The sequence below is a fragment of the Pseudopipra pipra genome, chromosome Z (genome assembly GCF_036250125.1).
Source record: "Pseudopipra pipra isolate bDixPip1 chromosome Z, bDixPip1.hap1, whole genome shotgun sequence".
NCBI lineage: Eukaryota > Metazoa > Chordata > Aves > Passeriformes > Pipridae > Pseudopipra > Pseudopipra pipra.
This window is the reverse complement of record NC_087581.1, coordinates 28,463,181-28,484,346: the sequence shown is the minus strand read 5'-3', so window position 1 is coordinate 28,484,346 and position 21,166 is coordinate 28,463,181. Positions and strand designations below refer to the sequence as shown.

At 38.2% G+C, this 21,166-nt stretch overlaps 1 long non-coding RNA gene across 1 annotated transcript; it reads left to right on the top strand.

The window, feature by feature from the left end:
* Positions 1-579: 579 nt before the first annotated feature.
* LOC135406805 (uncharacterized) lies at positions 580-15,847 on the top strand. The gene is made up of 2 exons (XR_010426483.1): positions 580-5,331; positions 15,754-15,847. It is a non-coding gene; the product is annotated as an uncharacterized LOC135406805 (long non-coding RNA).
* Positions 15,848-21,166: the final 5,319 nt, after the last annotated feature.

Sequence of the window (21,166 nt, the reverse complement as noted above, 5' to 3'; positions counted from 1 at the left end):
AAGAAGGCAATTGTGTCTTTCAGGCAGAAACCTCTCTCCCATTTGACATATTTCAGTGTCCGAGCGCGCTGCTTACATAAAAGCAGAACACAGAGCAGAGAAACAAGAAATTTCAATCAGCGGGGCGAGTCCTTACGTTCTATTTCCAGGCTGGAGAAAGGGGATGATGTAATGCTATCGTGAAACAAAAAGAAAAAAAAAAAGGTAAATAAAAAAACACCCAGAGGGAGCGCGGGTGTTCCTTCCCTCCGCGCGGACAGCCGGCGATCCGTCCGTGCGGACAGCCGGCGATCCCTCCGTGCGGACAGCCGGCGACCCCTCCCTGCGGACAGCCGGCGATCCGTCCGTGCGGACAGCCGGCGATCCCTCCCTGCGGACAGCCGGCCATGAGGCCCGGCGGGCCCGCCCGCACCGCTCCGACCCCGCGGGGCAGCCGCGATGGCGGCCCCACCCGCACCGCCCGCGGCCGCCAGGTGGCGCTGCCGCCCCGGGAATCGCCCTGGGCGGGCCCCGCGCGCGTCACGCGGCACCTTCCGCAGGCGCGGGGGCGAAGCCGCCCGCCCGGGCCGCCCTCAGGGCGCTGCCCCCGCTCCCTCTGAGAGGGCGCTGCCCGGCGGCCGCTTCAGTGCGAGTGGACTGTAAATACACGCTGACTGTGCGAGCGCTCAGGGAACCGCAGCGCTCCGCAGCTGCTTGGGAAATTTTGTACTGGCGGGCGCGTTACGCAGCAGAGCGTTCCAGAAACTTTGCTTGCCTGCTAAGCTGGGGCGAAAAAGAGGTCGTGGCGTCAAAACAGCCAGATGGCTACCAAGCTACCAAATGAAAGATTTTATGTTAACTCCCCTAGCTTCTAAGCGAGAGCTTCCCCTCTACTCTTCTCCCACGAGCCTCCCTCTGGAGTACTGCGGCCCGTACTGGAGTTCTCAGAATGGGAGAGAAATGAACCTGTCGGAGTGAGTCCCGAGAAGGGCAGCAGAAATGATCAGAGGGCTGGAACGCATCTCCTGTGAGGAAAGCCTGATGGGAGTTGGTGTTTTGCCTGAAGAAGAGAAGGTTTTTGATACGTAAAAAGCGGATTATGAAAAAAGGGGGTCAAACTCCTTAGCAGGAGAGCTTCTGTAGCAATGGGAGAAGACGTCATGGTTTTTAACTACAAGAGGGTAGATTCAGACTAGGTATAAAGAAGGAATTTTTTATGATGAGAGGTGAAACACTGATACGTGTTGCCCAGAGGGGTAGCAGATACCCCATCCCTGAAAACAGTCATGCTCAGGTTGGACAGGGCTCTGAGCTACCTGATCTGGTTGAAAGATTGCAGGGAGGGGTGGGAGTAGATGACCTCTAAAGTTCCCTCCCAAACCAAACTTTTTAAGTGGTTCAATGGTTCTGTGATTGTGCTGCCACTTGACATGAACCTGAAAAATAATGGACTCCACTGTGTATTACATGGGGCATCTAGTTTAGTGTGTCACTCTGCCAGTTAAAGGAAGTTACTAAAAGTAGTTACGGCAGTTACTGGTATAAAATGAGTTATAGGTAACATTACTAGCTTCACCAGATTCCAGATAACATTATAACTGTTGGTTATCATTTACAATTATCATGACATTGTAAAGCTCATCAGAGCTTAACTGCTACAAGATCCTTCTGGTCTGTCTCTATCACAAAGGAATTACCCACTGACATCTCTTTGCATGGACTGGCTGAGCAGGTTCTACCAACAGAGCCATTGAAAAACCTGCCGTATCCTTTTCTGGGTGTGTTAAACTATCATTAGACGGTAAAGAAAAAGAAGAGAAACAGCAAAAATGCAGAATAAGCAAGAAAATATAAAGAGATCTGAGTTAATTTGCTTCCTGTAAACATGCCATTCTAGCATGTTTCACTCTCCTAAAATAACAAAGTTGTTGACAATATATTTGGTTTAGGGAGAGGAGGGACCTATTTCTATACTCTTTTAGACAAATCAAAACACCACATTTGTGCAGATATCTATTTTATCTGCACCCGGAAGAGTTTTCCACTGGTAATGCCTGTTGCACATGCTCTACTTTGTTGTGCTAGGTATAGGTGCATAAGAATTAAGCATAGATATACCTACAATGAGCCCTCCACTCCAGGAGAGGAAAACAAACAAACAAGAAAACCCTTAATTAAAAGAAATCACAAAAGCAGAATTAAACTCATTATTTATGAAATGAAAGTGAAAAAAGGTAGTAATGATATATAACAGGAACATGTAGTAAACATGCAAAACATCTATAATATTAATATTATTTAGAGCTTTAGTTAGTCATACAGAGATATGAATATGTATTTAAGGGTTATGAACTCTGTGGATATTGTTAATGGTCAGCTTCAGTGGGGTGCATGTCTTATCACAGGGTAGAGAATTCTTCAGACCTTGGACTTCTATTGCCTCTTTCCATCCTTTTGTATTATATAGGCTCTAGTTAGAAGAGTACTGAGTGATATAACAAGTGACTAGAGGGCACTTGTTACATAAAGAATTTAATAACCTGAATGATCAATTTTCATTCATGCTTACCCTGCCTGTGACAGTAACCAAATTGAACTATATTCCTACTGCAAAACTTCCTGTGTCTTGTTTTAAGAATATTATTTATAACATTGATTCATATCTTTAATCTTCTGCTGCTCCTTGTATTTGTTTCTTGCTCATTTTTTCTTTTTGCTTCTTCCTTTTTCTCTGCAGTCTTCTCTGGTTTTTCACGTTCACCCACATCATCTTCAGCTCTCTGACATTTCAGTCTGTTGATGCACACAAACATTCTGCCAAAACAGGTTAGCTAGAAATAGGGCCATGGAAATAAGGCTGTCCTTAGCGACTGCTCCGTTTTCAGCACCGCATTGTACCAACTGTGATTGACAGGGGTCATGCTGTCAAGCCTAATAGTTCCTAAGTGGTGATTAATCGGACTGGTGATATCTGGATGGAAGTTGATGGACACCTAACTTTCCCCTGCACTAATGCGTCCTAGGTACAGATCCTTTACTCTTTCAGAAATGCCACACTGGATGATTTACTATGGTTTGCTAATTATTGTGATTGTTTGACTGTTCATTTTGCCTCTACTCACCTCGGTTATGAGCTCTGCTGAGTCTCACTCTGAGGAACTATAAAATGCAGGAGCTGCATGAAGGCAAGAGGAATGGAATGAAAACATCTGAAATGCATCTGTCAAAAGTCTGATGCTTTGTCTAAAAAGCATGAAATGACAACTTAAGTAATGGAGCTCTAGAAGCAAGTTCTGGACACATTTGTTTCAAGAATACATGAGGATTTTTTAAGCAATGTTACTGTCCTAGGCAATTGCTTTACATCATGCTTTTATTCTTCCTCTTTCAACCTTTGTCTGCTTCATCCTACCATAGTCCAACTATTGAGACCATAACAATCCAAACTCTAATAATACCCTTCCTTTATTTGTCTACTTCTGTCTGCATATTCCAAAAAGTAAAAGAACAATTTTGAGAATTTTATTAGCCGTAATCTGTCATCATAAATCACTGTAAAACATCCTTTAAATTTGAGTTTATTGTGTTTATTTTGTCTGTGGATACATTTGGTCCCTCAAAAAATATTAATGGTTTAAAGAGAATTGGGTAGTCCAGGATGACAGGTAGCATACAAAGCTGTTGCACAGCACCAGAATATCTGAACATGCTACATGGCCAGATTATGGAATAAAGGAGCATCTGGACCTGGCATATGTTCACACTTAAAAAGAATCTAAGTAACCATTTAGAAAAATACTTTCACTGAGAAATCTCTAGAACGAAACTCAGAAGATGTGATGAAGTTTAAATTTCTCGCACTGCAACAGCCTTGTGGCACACTTTGGGTATGTTTGTGGTACAGCTTTTGTTAAGATCAGACATGTATTAAAAAAGTGTTTGTGCAAAAAATGAATACTCGGATGAATTTGATAGAAATTTTTCGATCAAATGGAGTTGGGCAGGCACTTCAAGAGTGCACATAAAGCAATTCAACTTGTAGTTGGCTTCAGTCCCTGGTTCTCTGAGACATGTAGGCCACCTTAGATTTATTCATTGCTGATCTTCTCTTTTTGATCTTCCATCATTCCCATGAGGAGTTCACTATCCATTACCTGACCAGTGTGCAAGAATAGTTCAACATGGAGCAGGAGCAGAGCAAAGACTCTGTGATGAAGGTTGCACTAATAGGAAACTTGAGCAAGAAGTGTATTAAATGAAAATCTAGAAACATCTCCTCAGGAATACAATTTACCAGACTCGCTTCAAAGGCCAGAGAATTCAATGAGTTTTGAAATTTAAATATCATGCTAGCATCACTCAAGGGCACTTTCTTCCCCTAGAAATGGTTCCAGGAATTCACTTAGTGTCAGACATTCCTCACCAGCTCTTTTCACCTACAAACCCACACCTCTCACGTTGCACTCCTTATAAATAAATGCAGACAGCCTTTAACGATTGTCATGATTCAGTTCCTCAGCTGTAAGCTAATGGTAATAGTTCTCTGATTGACTGAGTTTTGTAAGGCTGTGGTCATTGACGTTTGTGACGCGCATAACAACTAGGTAGGCAAAGCTTTTCAAAAGCTAAATAGAATAGCCCATGATAACAGTGGCAATGATGCAGGTTTGTTGCTTTTTTAAAAAGAACTGTATTCTGCTATTCTATTTTAACTGCGGATTACTGTAGTACAACGGCATACTTTATGATTTATGTGAAATCTTGAGCTTAGCTGCTTAATGCTTTTTGGAAATTTGCAGTATTCATTGCTCAAGTTGTACTACCAAGAATATATACTTGAGGACTCCAAGGACTGGATTTCATCAGCAGAAATATACATAGAAAATTAAAACAATTGGCAGACAACTGTATTGTTCGTGTATAGGGCATGATTGCTGGAAAAGGCATAATCAGAAAATACTGCAAGAAAATGAAGAGATGCCAGAGAAATAACTCTAAGATCATGCACCTATTTACAAGTAAAGTATTTAAGGGCAAATGCTTTTATGAATGAAATATCTAAATGTTACTTAGGTTTTGATTTCACTACATTTTGGCTGAATAGATAAACAGTTACTTTATATTCTTATTAGGTCATAGAGAATAATAGCCTTACTAGTTAAAAAATCTGTATTCTTCACATACTAAATGACATTTCAGTCTTTCAAGCTTATTAAGAAGTGTTTGTCATGTTCTTTTTCACTTTGTGGTCTCAGTATTCTATTCAATAGAAAGGTGTTTACAGCAGACCTACAGCAGACCTGATGTATGTCAAAGATGTGGTAGAAGACTGAGAGTTGAAGAATATTTTAAGTAAGTAATCCCATTCTAAATATATGTCTGTAAAACTTAATACAGTGGTGCAACTATTTCCTGAAGATGATGTGATGCATGCAGTTTTATGTCACTTGATATAAACACACCTCAAAAAGACAGTGTTTGTCATTTTTCCCTGTACCAAGAAGTATAAGATTCTCTTAAGGATTACACCAGTCAAACCCGCAGAATAAAACTGGATCTATATTGGCTGTTACTGCAAACTACTATGGTACGCTTAAAGGAGGAACACTGTTCAGCAAAGTCATGTAGACTTATCTCATAGGTGTTTGTTGATTTGTTTCATAGACTGTTACTTATTTTGATAGGCAAATGAACTAGAAACTTTCTGTTTCTGTTGCTCCTACGGTTGCTGTTTTAAATTGTTTTAACTTGTTTTGTTGATTACTTTAAACGCCAATAAATATAAATAGAATAAAATAGAAAGCAGGCTACAAAAGCAAAAGTAGAATTTGTAAGCAAAGTGATTAACATTGCCCACACAGACAGACAGAAATCGCAAAGCATAACATTTGTGTATGAAAATTTTTGATCTATTCTCATGTAGTTTTTAAAGAGAAGCCAGTTGGGGCTCTGGGTACTTTTTAAGTAGTCTTGCTATCAGGTACACTACACCTAGTGTTCTTGTCTGAACAACTGTCAATGTGTCTGACAGGCTGTGAGTTTCACCTATGAGCTGCTGGTGTTAGTTTGTGTTGTCTCAGATGTGTTTCCACTTAAACAGAGATGTCTAGTTTATTTTGGTTTCAAAGCATTTACTTCTGGACTATGCAGCTGAAAAAATAACTTTAGATCATGCTAATACTCTTGTTTTTTTTTTGGATTTTCAACACTTTAGGGGAAGGATTTAGGGCACTTATTGCCTTAACAGTTTGACTGCAGTTCACATTTCATGGTTTAACAGTGCTGGGCTGCTAAAATGTTGTTCTGGTTCCTTAGCCACTCTGCCAGCACACAGCAAAGTATGTATGTAAGTAAGTAAATAAATAAATAAAGTCTGCCTGATAAAAGAAGACACTTTATTACACTGTTATTTATGCCCTTATGTGAGTCGTATGTACATAATTTGTGTCTGACCTTTCACTTTTCTGAACAAAATCAGGAATGGAGAACCTGCAGAAATGGTGCTTGACATAGACAAAACCAGGATTTTTTAGTAAACCCTATGATCCAATCTGCTTAGATGATGTAGCCAAGTGGAGGTTAGAGACAATTTTACCTTGTTCAGGTATTACCGAAATACTAAAATTACTTTCTAACTTTTCAATGAACATTAATTCTTTTATTTCCCAAAGCTTCGTAGCAATGTGAAATGCTTAGGTGTAGGAAAGTGTAAATCCTAAGTTGATTTTTTTTTTTAAACTAGCCCAGTAATTTTTCATGGGTATAGTGAGAGGTGTACTGCCTCAGTCAGTGCAAAACCCCTTCTTTCAAGGAAGAATCCTTCAAGGGAGGGTCTGGGGAAGGTGGAAAGAGGGGAAGAATTGAGCAGTTTTCACAGAGCCATGTTTATCAGCACTGGAGATACTCCAATCATATGCGTGAAATTTTGAAGGGGCTTTAAGAAAGTTTATTTTTGAAAAACCTTGTTTTTAAATTATGAACATTATATACTGAAGATAAAATTACTGGTAAAAACTGTTATTTGCCGGTGCAAGATTTCAGGGAAAAGTATCTGGGTTTGACACTGATAAAAATGCAAGGGTTTCTTTTATCTTTGTTCAAGGCTGAAATTTTTAGTAACATTTGCAGTCTGCCATAATGTCTTGTAAGTAATTTGGGTTTTTGTTTGTTTATTATGTTTTTCAAAGCTTGGAAATAATTATATTTGATAAGTCACTCTTTCTAGTAAAAACTGTATCAGATAAGCCCTCAATAAAGTCTCAAATACAATGAATTTGAAAATTTAGATTCAAGTCTTGGTACTTTCTTTTAAAATTGTTATGCAGAAATTTATGATTTTTTTGTCAACTTCCTTCTTCACTGTATTGAAACTTTTTCTTTAGTATAAATCTTCTCCTGAGTCATGCCTAAGAAAATCAAATGTAACGTACTCCATACTGCTACCATTGTTGCTAGCTGCTTGAAAACGTTATTGCTCTGGACACTAACTGTCAGCAGACGCTATTAATAGAAAAATGGCAAAACCTAAGACACCCTAATGACAGGGAAAATGCCTAGAATCGGAGAAATCTCTGACAATAGGTTCCTATGGGGTGTTATTTTGTTAAGAGTGCCCAAATATGCAAAGTTTTAAACTGAACACTGTTGTAAAGTTGGTTTTGTTAGAGGCCTGATGCTGTTATATTATCCTGTTACCCTGTTAAAAAAAAATCCAATTACAGTCTGTGTTTGTAGAGCAAATAAAATTATCGTAAGTGTGGTATTAAAAAAGCTGTTTTGAAACATAGTGTAATGTAATACTTAATATACTAACTAATTTCAGAGGGGTATGTGGTTGATTGATTGATTGTAAATGTTTCCATTACTGAGCAAGACTTTTGATCTTGCAATTCATGATCATGATGTATATCTTCTAGGTGTGAATTTTTAAATCTTTTTTTAGCTGTAATCTTGAGATCTGTAAGGTCTATTTATTATAGGCACAAAGCACAGCAAATTCCCAGAATTTTATCTGACGCTTCAGGTATGTACCCTACCATTGGGATCATAGCAAACCATATGTTCCAGAGAGACCACGAGAGTTAAGTCCTCCTGCACATATTCAAAAAAAAAACCAACCCAAAAGTCCTGCCTGATAACATTTCTCCTTAGTCACATGTCACCATTCAAGAGTCTTTCATCAGCTACAGTAGAGACTTTTCACAAGCGGTGAGGATAGCTTTGAGTGTTACAGGAGGGGCAGGGGCAGAGATGCAAACAGGATAAACTGAGATCATCAGTTCGGAGCAGTTGAGTTTTCCCCAGAAAATAGTGAAAAGTGGAAAAAATGTGTTTCTACATGAGGCACATTTCTGTCACTATGTAAATATAAACTAAGTAACATTCCTTGGGTTGTGTTATAGAAAGAAAAACTGCAGATTTATGGAATTTGACTTTGCCTTTGAATAAAGGATATTATATAATTCTTAAACAGTTCTATTGGGACTAGCTGCTTTTAGACTGTGCGTCATTCTGTACATTCTTGGCGTAATTCTGCTTCTGCAGTAGAAAAAGTTGCCCATGCCCAGAGTGGCTCAAAAGATAATTTCTTGTATTTCAGTTTCACCCATTGCCCCTTGTCCTATTACTGGGTATCACTGAGAAGATGCTGGCTCCATCTCATCTATTCACCCTTTCCCCCAGGCAGGCACTTAGAGATGTGAACAACTTCCTCCTGAGTTGCTTTCTGGCTATACACTCCCAGATCTCTCAGCCTCTCCTCATACAACAGACATTCCAGTCTCTAAACCACCTTTGTGGCCCTTTGCTGGAGTCACTCCATTATGTCCTGCACTGGGAAGCCCAGCCTGAAAGGAGCACATAAGTGGCTCATGGTCAGTTTGGCCTCTACCATGACCCACATGTCCCTTTTTGCAAAGCTGCTCTCCAACCAGTCAGCTTCTAGGACATGCTAGTGCATTGAGTTATCTCCTTTCAGAGGGAGAACTTTGCATTTTTCTCTACTGGACTTCATGAGGTTTTTCCCAACCCATTTCACCAGTCTGTCCAGAACTCTCTGAATAGCAGGACAGGCATGGAGTATCAGTCATTCCTCACAGGTTTGTTTTATATGCAAACTTGCTAAGGATTCATTCTGTCCATAGCCCAGGTCATTTTTGATTCAATAGCCTCTGGGGTACGCCACTAGTGACTGGCCTCAAGCTGGACTTTCTGCCTCTGATCACCACCCTTTTTACTTGGCAGTTCAGTTTTAAATCCTCCTCAGTTACCATTTATCTAGCAGATACTTCATCAGCTTGTTTATGAGGATGTTATGGAAGCCAGTGTTGAAAGCCTTGATAAAGTCAAGATAAACACTGCTCTCCATCTCAGCACTCATCACCTTAGCAGATGTTCATCACTGTTTTGCTTATTGAATGCTTATATTATGAAATTTGGACATAGAACAAGATTTTGTGTGGAGGACAGTACCTCTAAATTCTTTGGACTTGACACCAAATACTTGTGCAGAGCAGATTTCCTTAATCTGATTAAATTTAACAAATATTTAGTTGGTTTCACTTGGTGGTGAACATGCTGAAAATCTTACAATAATTGGGACTTTGCAGGACCAGGCCGTTATGTGTTAGGCACTGCCACAGAAGGAACTCTTTTTCTCAAAGGGTAAAACAATTCCTGGTACCATGGTTTTTAATTGCATAACACTGTAGAGTTTCAAAGTAGTGCAGCATTCATGTTCCATAAGTTAATTTCAGAACTCTGGAATACCTGATGTGTGGCAAGAGCAAAATTAAACAAAAAACCCCAACCAACCAAACAAAAAAACCAACAAAAAACAAAACACAGAAATCTGCAGCCAGTTACAAAGCAAAGTGATGTGGTGGTGTCATCAAACTAAACTGCCATTAGGTTTTGCTTTGACATTAACCTGCTTATTTTGTCAAGGTTAAAAAAATAAAGAGGAAGTGTTTATCACTGTAGGTGCTAGCTATTATTTGACAACTGAGACATAAGAGTTTAAATATATTTATACTATATTCAACAGGAATTTTGCCAGTGGTTTTAATGGAGCAAGGGGTTGGCCTTCATTTATAAAGAAAGTCACAGAACCTGCAGTGCTACTGTAAGAACTGCAAGGAGGGATAATTTATAAGGGAGATTTATTAAAACATAGGACCTAATCTTGCAGACCTAGCACTAGCATAATTCTTTCAACAGTTAATAAATTAGAACAAGGAAGCCTATGGTTCATAAGTAAATAACATATAAACTAACAAAGATGTGATGAAACGGATAAAAACTTTACACAGAAGATATAAGCACTGTTATTTTAGAATGTAGGCTGAATGCATATGCATTAAAGCAAAATGAAAAACATTAGTCAAAATGAAAACCATTATAAATAGCCAAATTTGCAGGTGACTACAGTAACTGAAAAAAAGAAGGCTACTTTGTGTTTAAAATGGTAGTTTCTGGAGACATGGATGAGCATCAGAGGATGGGAAATTGAAAAATCAAATCAGCGAGTAAGGACTTTTTGTAAACAATTTTGTGCATACAATCATTACCTGATATCTGTTAGTTTACATGTGTCTGTATTCTGAGCTCGACTGACCTACTACTACTAATTTGTTTTCCAGATTAGTGCAGGTATTATGCCGTAAACTGAAGATTTTCTTATAGACTCTTCATATAAATTTTAAGAGCTCTTCCCAATCCCAAACATCTCATAGTTTGAGAAGTGTTTAGCTATGAACCAGTGCCCAAAGCACAAGTTCATTCATTCTTTGCTGTCTTGAAGACAATACTGGTGCTTGAGATGAAATGAAAACACCCAAAACCTTAAACAAGTAGGTAATTTGTGACAGCTCAGATGTTGTTTGGAATAATAACATAAACAATGCTGTAAAAAATGTGCAGCTCACTAGTGTGTCACTGCTGGTATCACTCTTCTTCCCGAAACAGTTACTTGCAATTTCACAGTGAGGTTAGAGTCCATCACTTTGTAAAGAACTAATATCTGCTCTATACAAGTGATCAGTTCTTTTATGGTCTAGCTATTGCAGGATAGCAGTACAATACATACTGTCCAAGTAATTGTGAAAAATATGAAATAAAAAGTTTATATAAATGCTGATAATATTGATGACTAAAAGGTATTATAAGAGTCAATTACTCACTGTCAGAAGGTATTAAGAAATCAAGTGCCTTCAGTGTGGTTCGGAAAAATACAGACTAACAAGAACAGGTAAGAGCAAGATTGCTTTTTGTTGTTTTTGTTGCTGTCATTAGATATGATGACAATTAAATATCTCTAATTAAATTGGCAAAAATAGGGATATTTGTATATGCTATTGTAGTTAGTGACATCCAGGTTAGGTACCTCTGCTTCTGCACCACTCTGAGTGCTGCTCCCAGTGCAGCACACACTGGGGCTTTTCCATTCTCTGATTGTGTCTTTTGTTCCTTAAGTAGTGTAATTCTATCTGCTCCAGATTTTGGACTGTGCGAGCTAGTATGGCCTCATGCCATTCCTCATGGGAAAAGGCACACCTTATATTCCTTCAACTTTTCAATAACAGCAGAAGACTCAAGCACTGGCATTTGCAGGTCAGACCTGGCTTGCCACTGCTTTAAACTCTCCCAGCTTATTGCTGAGAGGTCACTTCTCAACTGTCCCTCACACACTCACCAGGTGGAGCATCCGTATCACTTAGGACCTTCCAACACTGAAGGGATCCTGTTTGTGACACCAATTAATACGACACATCCCACCCTGGAGAAGGGGAGAGTGATTAAGATTCACAGGTCCATTCAGTGTGGACTGAGGTGACACAACACTTAAAGTCCTTACGTAAACACCAACTTTAATGGAACAAGTATTCTATAAACTTTGATTCTCTCACAATTATATCCACTTAATTTTTGTGATTTCATGAGAAGGTGATGTAGTCCTTGTATTACAGAGCTGGGGCAGAGGGAAGATGAGAGAAGGCATTGTGGGTGGAGGAGGGTAAAGAGGAGGGAGAGAGGGTGTCCTGGAACAGGGGTGTTGGGTGGAGCCATGTGGCTTGCACATGCCCCAGGTTTATTGACCCCGGTACTTGACTTCTGGAGCCTTCTCTCATTCCAGTTTCAGGAGTGATTGTGACACCAGTCAATCAAGGGAAGTTGACAGCAGCGCCTGTGTCCCCCCACTTCCCACCCCACTCTCCCTGCCTTCCTCTGCTGTGATTTCCTTTGTCTTACCTCTGGAACTCTCCCTTGAGGCATTGTCTGAGCTCACAGAATAGCCACTTGAGCCTTGTCCCTTACAAATATATAATTCTAAATAAAATGTAACTAGACCTCTTAACATATCAGAAGTAATAAATGTTAAGCTAATTCCATTACAAAGAAGATTTTCCAATTATTTTTAGCTTATGCAATACATAATTGCAGTTAGTGTATTGTATATTTATGTGTATAGAACTAGTAATACATATTTATAATCATAAAGCATCCTAATATTTTGCTTGCCTTACTGACAACAATACAGAACAAGTGACTTAAGGTATATGAATTTTTCTTTCTTCAGCTTCCTATGGCTATATGTTTGTCTTTGTTTGTCATGGAGTATTCTGCACAAAGATAATGGTTTGGAGTCTAGTATTAGAGTTGCTACACTTGTCACACCTTATGTGTCTAGAAATAATTGTGATTTATAAAATTTTTGAGAGAACAAGATAGAGAAAGATGCATAATTACATTTTCAAATTATAAACTAAAAAAAATTAAAATTATAACTAATCATTTCAATATACAGATGCTTGAGGTATCTAAAACTTCAGTTTGCATTCAAGCAATTCAAATCACTAAATTGAAACTTAAAATTTCATGATTACAAGCACAGAATTAAGAATGATGGTAAGTGTATTTATAATGATTAAGAAAATTTGTTGTTTGGTAATATAATGGACTTTGTAAAATAGCATTTAGAAACAGTTTGCTTGTGTATTGCCCTAAAGACATTGCAGGATTTGCCTGTCAATATGTTTGGATGTGAAAAAATAAGAAAAGCAAATCTTTCTTCATTTGTGCCATGGCTGACCACATAAAAAATCACATTTTTCATCAAATACATCACAATGGTAGTTACATAATTACATTTTTCAGTAAGCATAGATATATTTCCATAGTATTTGAGTGACTACGGTGTGGTGTGAGTTATAGGATTGATTTGTAAGTCAATACTACCACGAAAATCAAGCTTTTCTTGTAAGTGAGGGAAATCTAGACATCAGGTCTATTATTGCATGGACAGTTAAGCCATTAGTTTGTTCAGTGGTCAAGGAACTCCCCAGCCAGTCATCTGCATAGATAAGGAGCAAGAAGCTGTCACTAATTAGTAATAATAAGTTGAATAATCCCCATAGGGCTCCTCTTTAACCTCTTTCAAAAACTGAAAATTGGAGAATGTCCGAGATGACTGGAGGGAAACCAGTATTACATTCCGAACCAAAAGTACCAAAATAACTATATGGGGAAGTACAAACTAGTCAATCAACTTCAATACCAGGGAAAATCATAGAGTGGATCATATTGAAACATATTTCTGTGCCTGTGACAGAAAAGGTGTCTTGGATGAGTTTACCTTGATCTACCAAGGGTAAAACATGCTTGACCCAGTGGATTTCCTTATGTGGTTAAATAACCAGACTTTTGATCAGCAGAAAAAAAAATGGGTGCCATTTACTTCAGCTTTAGCAAGGCTTCTGACAGTCTTCCACAGTATGCAAGCTAGTATGATACAGTCTGTATCGGATTAAAACCAGATGGGTACAAAACTTGGTGTTTAGACTCAACAGGTGGTGGACAGTGAGTTGTACTCTACCTGGTTGCTGGTAGCAAACAGCGTAACAAAGGGACCAGCCCTGCTTAGCATCTTGATTGTTAACCTGGAGGACTTTATGGAGTGCTTGCACATATGGTATTCAGTAGACAGCAGATGAGGAGGGAACCAGTTGATATGCTTAAGGGTAAGGCTGCTGTCCGGGGAGACATGGCAAAGTTGAAGGAAAGGATTGACTGGAAATTAATTATATTCAATGAAGATAAATGCAAACTCATACACCTGGGAAAGAATAAATCCCCTGAATAACAATATAGGCTGGAGACTGCTTGACAAGAAGCTCTTCTGTAGCAGGCTTGTAGGATGTGGCAGATAATGAGCAGGAGCCTGCAGTGTCTCCTGCAGGCTGGAGAAGAGATGGCTTTGGGGGAACCTAACATCAGCCTTTTTGCACTTGAGGCAATTGAGGCACCAAGGAATAAGTATGTCTTTAAAAATTTGATCTTATTGATAATTAATATTACCATTGTCAGATTCAGAACAGGGTTAGGAAAGAACTATAATGAAAAACCTAGTACTTAAAAGTTGGTGTGAAAGTATAAGTATTACAGGTTTTGGTTTTGGTTTCGTTTTGGAAAAAAAAAGGTTGTAGCGCTTATGAATGTGAAAACAAACTTGTCAGCCAAACAGAGAAGTCCAGATTTTCCTGTAAGTTTTTAAAGGCCTGACTCTTACAGCTGACACCTTTACAAAAGTTAGGAACATGGTGACAGAGCTCTAGTCAAAGGTAATTTGAAAAGCGTGGAGAAAACCTTCATAGTACATTCAAAGGAGGCACTGTGAAATGGAAGGGGGAATGACACATCCGTAGTTTCCAATTCCCCACTTATCTTGTCATTCCAAAGCTAAGGTAAGAAGACAGCAAATACAAGTTCTGCCTACAACAGGGCTATAAGCAATGGCCTTGTAGTGGAGAAATGGCCTGTTCCAGCTTTTAAATATTGCAGTGAGGCAAGCAGTTTTATTGCTTTCTCCTCTCTAGGATTGTCTCCTTCCTGTGACTCCTTCTAATGCTTCTGCACATATCCAAATTTAAGACAAATTGCCCAGAAAGCAGATACTCTAAAATATATTAGAGTCCAGTTGCTGACAATATGCAATTTAAAAAAAAGGATAAAATTTAGAGTTTATGTTTAATCTAATGTCTTTTCCTACCCTCTCCATACTTTCACTTTTTTTTTTTTTTTGGCAGGATATTTTACACATCCTCTGACCCATTAAAAACAACCTAATTAATTTTCCATTACAAAAGGTAAAAGCATATGTGTAGTCCCAGTCTTTTTTAACTGTATCTAATTTAGGTGGCTGAAACATAATCTGCAAGGGATTTCTTACCTTGAAAAGCAGGCTAAATTGTGTCTGAAATCTGACACTCTAATGACACTACAGACCCCTTAAGAGTTGTGGGTTTACCTCTAGGGGAAATAACAACTCCCCAGAGTTAAAACCAAACAACTTAATGGTTTCCTAGCTGGTTTGCTTTCAGTATCTGCAGGAATGAAGTGGAAGAAGCTGCTGACAAGGTGAATGGGAACAAAGGGAGATATATAAAAGGGTTTATCATTATAAAAGGTTGGTGAAATAAGTGGAAATTTCCCTGTGTTTTATGTGCAATTCAACTGGCCATTTGCCCTAGCACAAATAGGCATGGGGACTGTCCTAACAGAGAAATTATTTTGGATCCTATTGCACAATAAAAATTAGTTGATGTTTTGGACATCTGTGTCTGAGCTGACTTTTCTTTTGTTTGCCTCAGAGGTTTTTGAAGACCTCTCCAGTGATGGTGAATAATAATTGAGTTCCTCTAGATTCTTCCTTTCTGCACCTCTGAGATCCTTCCTCTAGTGACTGTGACCTCTCTTATTCTTCTCTTATTGTTCCAGGGTATAACCATCTCTACATTTCTACAGAGGATTCTCCTTCCAGACTTCAGCTACTGAGGAATAAATGACAATGTGCTGTGACCTTTTATACTAACACTTCATAGTCTCATATGAATTGCAATTACATTTTCTCTTTGTGGCATGTGTGGCCTCTCAAGATTTTACATAGCTGACGATCTATGGCAAGTCTCTCCTGAGCATCAGAAACGAGATCACCCAGATGAACAACAGCTGCAAATTCAGGTACAGAATTATTTCTCATGCAAAAAGATATAAGAATCATTCCTGTATGAAATCCTTCCTGTAAAAATTAAAAAACCAAATATCCAGAGATGAGTGAGACATTAGTTAGTAACATAAATATTGTTTTTTTGATTGAAAACCTACCCTACTCCTACTTGCCCAGTACACATTCATAACCCATACTTATAAAGATTTTTGGGAATGGGAAATTTGTCATTCAATGATCTAAGAAAAAACATGAGTAACAATCTATACTATGAAAGTTGTTGGGATTTATATGTTTCTCTTGCTAAGAAAAGAAAAATCAAGTGAATAGACTTCTAGAATGAAAATAAACATATCTGGGAGAAGATACTCAGATCTGGAGATGGGACATACTGAGCCACCTTGAGAATATCTAGAAGCTATGTTCATGTTTGTATTCACTTATGAACATGCTTGTTAATAACCCATCCAGTCAGTTTTGTAACAAAACTTGAATGCGAATTTTGGTCTGGTGATTTTTCTTTTTATCCCTGTTTCATGGACATGATTAGCTTTGTGAAAACAAGCAAGGGGTTTTTTCTAAATGCTTTAGGAGGTCAGTGAGATTAAGAAATCTCACGCATCAAAAGAAGAGTATAAAGAAAGATTACCGTTAACAATGTAAGAAATTAAAAAGCTGATTCTCTTAGAACTTTCACATTAAGACAAAATATGCTTCCCCACTGCCCCAGTTATGTAGGTCTTCTGTGGGTAAAAAAATTGTACCTTACTGTTATTCAAGTTATAGTGACACTATCTTCTGATGCCCATAATCTTTTGTTATCAGACCAAACAAGTTCTCAGTATGTGTTGTAAAGTGCATTTTTAAAAAATGTTCAGAAAATTTGTAAAAATTATTGCTGAAGAAAAGTAAGAAAATGCAAAAAAAACATAGTAATATTTTTCTAAACATGTCTACTTTATAAAGATTTTTTGAAACTTATATTGCATGGTAGATCTGCAAGCGTGGAAAAGCAGTAGTCTGGAATCAGTACAAAAATTTGGTGAAAAATATTTGCTGAAAAAGCAGATTGCTTTACAAAATATGATTTGACATTAATTTTTGATCACCGCTTTTCTAAACATGGCTCCATTAGACCGTCTTCAACACTTAACCTAATCTGGAGTATCATCCTTGTGCAGAGAGAAGTACGTATACAAGGAGTGCTAATTTGTTTCTAAAATGGAGGAAGAAATACAGGTTTTGAAGGAGCCCTTCATAAAACAGTCTTATAAATTAAAACAACAGAAAAAAAATCCGTAAGAAATCTATATCCTGAAAAATCCCCAGATAATACACGTCTGATTTGTTTTCCTCACCAGACTCCATACTATCCAAAAACTGACAACTTCTTTAACTTCTAAATATTTTTATTTTGTTTTACTTGATTCACTTGACTATTAAAAAACATCGTTCAAAATCTGTAATTTGGATGGTAATAGTATCTTCATTTTCATGCAAATATTTTAGGCTGAACAGCATGAAAATACTGGGGTTTGGAAACTGAAACTTAGAGCATACATGCTAGATGTTAAATTATTGTTAGAGAGCACAAGAATATTTTTGCTGAAAGCTACCAGAACATTCTGATCAGACAAAGACCTGTAATATGATGACTAACATGATGGATCCCCCTTGTACATGGTAGATTGGAAATTACCTGAAACTTCGACATTTTTTGACCTGCTTAACAGCTTAAGAAAAACTAGGGGTGGGGAAAAAAGCCCCCAAAATATGACATATGCACAGAGCTATAGCAATTCAGTGAAAACTGGCATGAAATTAGAAGATAAATCATCTTTTAATAAGGACTGTCTTTGAACTTAATCCAAACTGCCAGCTGATTAGGGAAACCTATTTATGAAAAAAAAATGAGAAATCCTAGAAGAAAAACAAATTAAATTACAGGAAGCCACTTCTTACCAGTTTGAACTAGTTCTTTACTTTCTGTTGAAATGATCAATTTTTTTTAATTCAAGATATCGAATTATCTCCTCAGAGATTTCCACTTCTTTGCAGCTGGTGGGTTTTTGGATGAAACTGAGGACAGAATTCAGCTCACAATTTTTGAAGGGCTTTGGTATCTTTCAGGATAAAGAATTCAATGTAAATGTAAGATTATTATGTAGAAGAAGTACCATGAACTTGGAAAGCAATTAAAAAAGACAATGTAGAAATTATCATTAGGTTCATGAACAGAATAATGAAGGCTAATGCATATTTTACAGAAGCTGCAAAATGCAAATGAGTAACAATGTTTATTTATAAACTATTATCAGTGTGGGCTGTGATGTGTTTGGAGATATAGCATATTTTAAAATGAAAGACAAAATTGCTGGAGCAGCTAAATTAAAAAAAAAAAATGTTCTAAATAAATCCTGAATTCCAAGGTTACCAGTGGGAATCTGTAGGGTTAATGGCACTCAAGGAAATAAATAATATTTGTTTGTGCAAAAGCTTTAGATTGATTTAAATATTAACATGATATATTTCTTATGTGAGATTGTATTAATTTTAAGGAGACTAAAATGGAAATCAAATCACTGATATTATGTTCTCAATGCTAATGTTAATTGTTTTGAGTGAGCTGCCAGGAGAGGTTTATCTGAGCTTAGAAATGTCATTGTACCTGATTTAAAAGAATATGGCTAGATAAGAACATTAAATGAAAACTGCATCTGTAGTTTTGCAAATCTATGCATAGAAACCAATTTCTCTTTGAACTTTGTGAAACCTGATTTTACTGAATTATGTTAAAAATCAGAACAGTTCTGCACAGAATCTTTCTCCTCTACACCTCGAACAAGGATATGCATGTATGGAAGGTAAAAGAATAATTAGTTGAGAGAGGGTGGTGGTTGTGGTTTTTATATATCATTTTTTTTCCCCGGATTTTAATTCTCTACAATAATTTGCATTAATTAAGTGCTTAGCCCTATAGCCCTGTGCTAACATATTTTGGTATATGAGGTCATACTAATCTCAAAATGATTTCACCCTAAATTAGCAATTCTATAAGAAAATTATGCTGGTTTTGGCTGAGATTGACTTACTTTTCTTCGTGGTAGCAGCTTTGAGGCTCTGTTTTGGATTTGTGCTGAAAACAGTGTTGATAGTTTTTGTTACAGCTGAGTAGTGCTTACACAAGGTAGGTTGCAGGCACACAAGCAGCTGGTAGAGGACAGTTGGCCCCAGCTGACCAAAGGGATATTTCATATCCTAGGGCATTATGCTCAACATATAAACTAGAGGGAGAAGAAAGAGGGGGACCTTTGAAGTGATGGTGTTTGTCATCCCAAGTCACCACTACGCATGATGGAGCCCTGTGTCCTGGGTTACACAAAGACTCTTGGTCTTTCTTTTCCTTTTCTCTTTTCTCCAGATATGCCCACTCCTTTATTTAGACTGTGGGGAGGGACTTAAAATAAGCGAGTACTCTCCCAGGAGAAGAATGTATCCACCACTGTGAAAAGAGTGGAAGGCTGATGACTTAGAGGGCATGCACACCTGCTGCCTCAGGCTGTGAACTAGGTATTGTTTCTTTGTGCTTACACAAATGACTTATCTGTGATAAGTCAATTCACTTATCAATTCACTCACATGGCCTGAAGATATTCATGTCTGCTGATGGATCCACCTGTGCTTAGAAGGTGTCAAAAATTCTTGAAATCCGGTATTAATCATCCAGTGAAGAACTCCCTGCCCCAGGGGAAGAACCAGAGGCGTTCTCACCTACCCTGAGCCCAATAAAAGACCACACTCAAACTTTACTTGATAGGTCAAGGGCCTCCTTCCGTCACTCCATGGGACTTGTACCACCCAGGCCTCCACCACCACCTAAGCAGATCAGGACTACAACCACCACCAGAGTTGCAGTGACCACATATCATTGCTGCCTGTGCCAGTGCTGCAGCCTCACTTGAGCACTGACTCTGCAAACCATTCCTGTCAGGTTTTAACAGGTGGGGGAGGCCGGCCACCATCTCCTTTTGGTTTGGTGGGTGGGAGCTTGTTTAGTTATTTTTTCACTTATGCGCTTGCTCTCTCTATTGGAGAGAACCAGGGATATTGAACTGGAGGAAGGAGACTTCCATCCGAAGTCTCTGCTCCTCCAAATTGTCTCAAACTGAAACACCCTGCTTTCCTGGGGACAGCTGAAAACCTGCCTACCCATGGGAAGTGGTGAATTAATGAATTACTTTTCTTTGCTTGCCTGTGTGCCTTTTGCTTTATGTATTAAAATGTCTTTATCTCAACCCATGAGTTTTCTCCTGTTTATTCTTTCAGTTCTCTCCCCTGTCCCGCTGCAGGGCAGTGAATGAGAGCCTGTGTGAGGCTTTGTTCATCTATTGTAGTGTCTTCAGAAAGTTCATGGATGACACCAAACTGGGGCACGGTTGATACACATTAGAAAAAACCTGCCTCTCAAATGGCCATGGACAACTTGGAGGAATGGACTAAAATGAATCTAATTAAACTAAACAAGGATAAATGTAAATGTGTGTCAAATGTGGACTAACCCATTTTAATGGTACAAAGACCAGCCCTTTGCATTGCCTAAACAGTGACTGACTGATAAAAAACTCTGTTGGACAGGTTCTGGAGATCTGATCAGAAACATAGGAGGTCAAGGAAGCTGCTTATTTTCCTTGATAGGAAAATAAGACCCATTAAATCACCTGTAGAATACTATATCCAGTTTTGCAACCCCATTCAGATTATTTCTGTCTTTGAAAAAGTTTCGTTTATTTGAATTATTAAGCAGCTGACTACAAAATCCTCAAAGAAAAAGACATCTTTCTTTTTTAATTAAGTAGTTAACAGGGTTTTTTTATGTAATCTATCTCTCTGTCTGTCTCCTGCTCCCTAACTTCAAGGCACCTGTGGTTTATCCATGAGTTTTTGATTTATAACCAGCACTGGTAATGGGAAATAATAGTTACAAGAAAGAGAAGAATGAGATCTCAAACTGAACACCAAGAAAGAAAAAGAGACAAGCAGAAACAGGAAAATATGCATAAGCAAATCTCTTAATATAAGATCCATTTAATTCCAGGGAGCTATTTATGTCACATTTTTCTTGACCTTATTTTTCTAGTAATTTTGTGGCGCATAGTAAGAAACAAAACAGAATTGAGGAGGAAT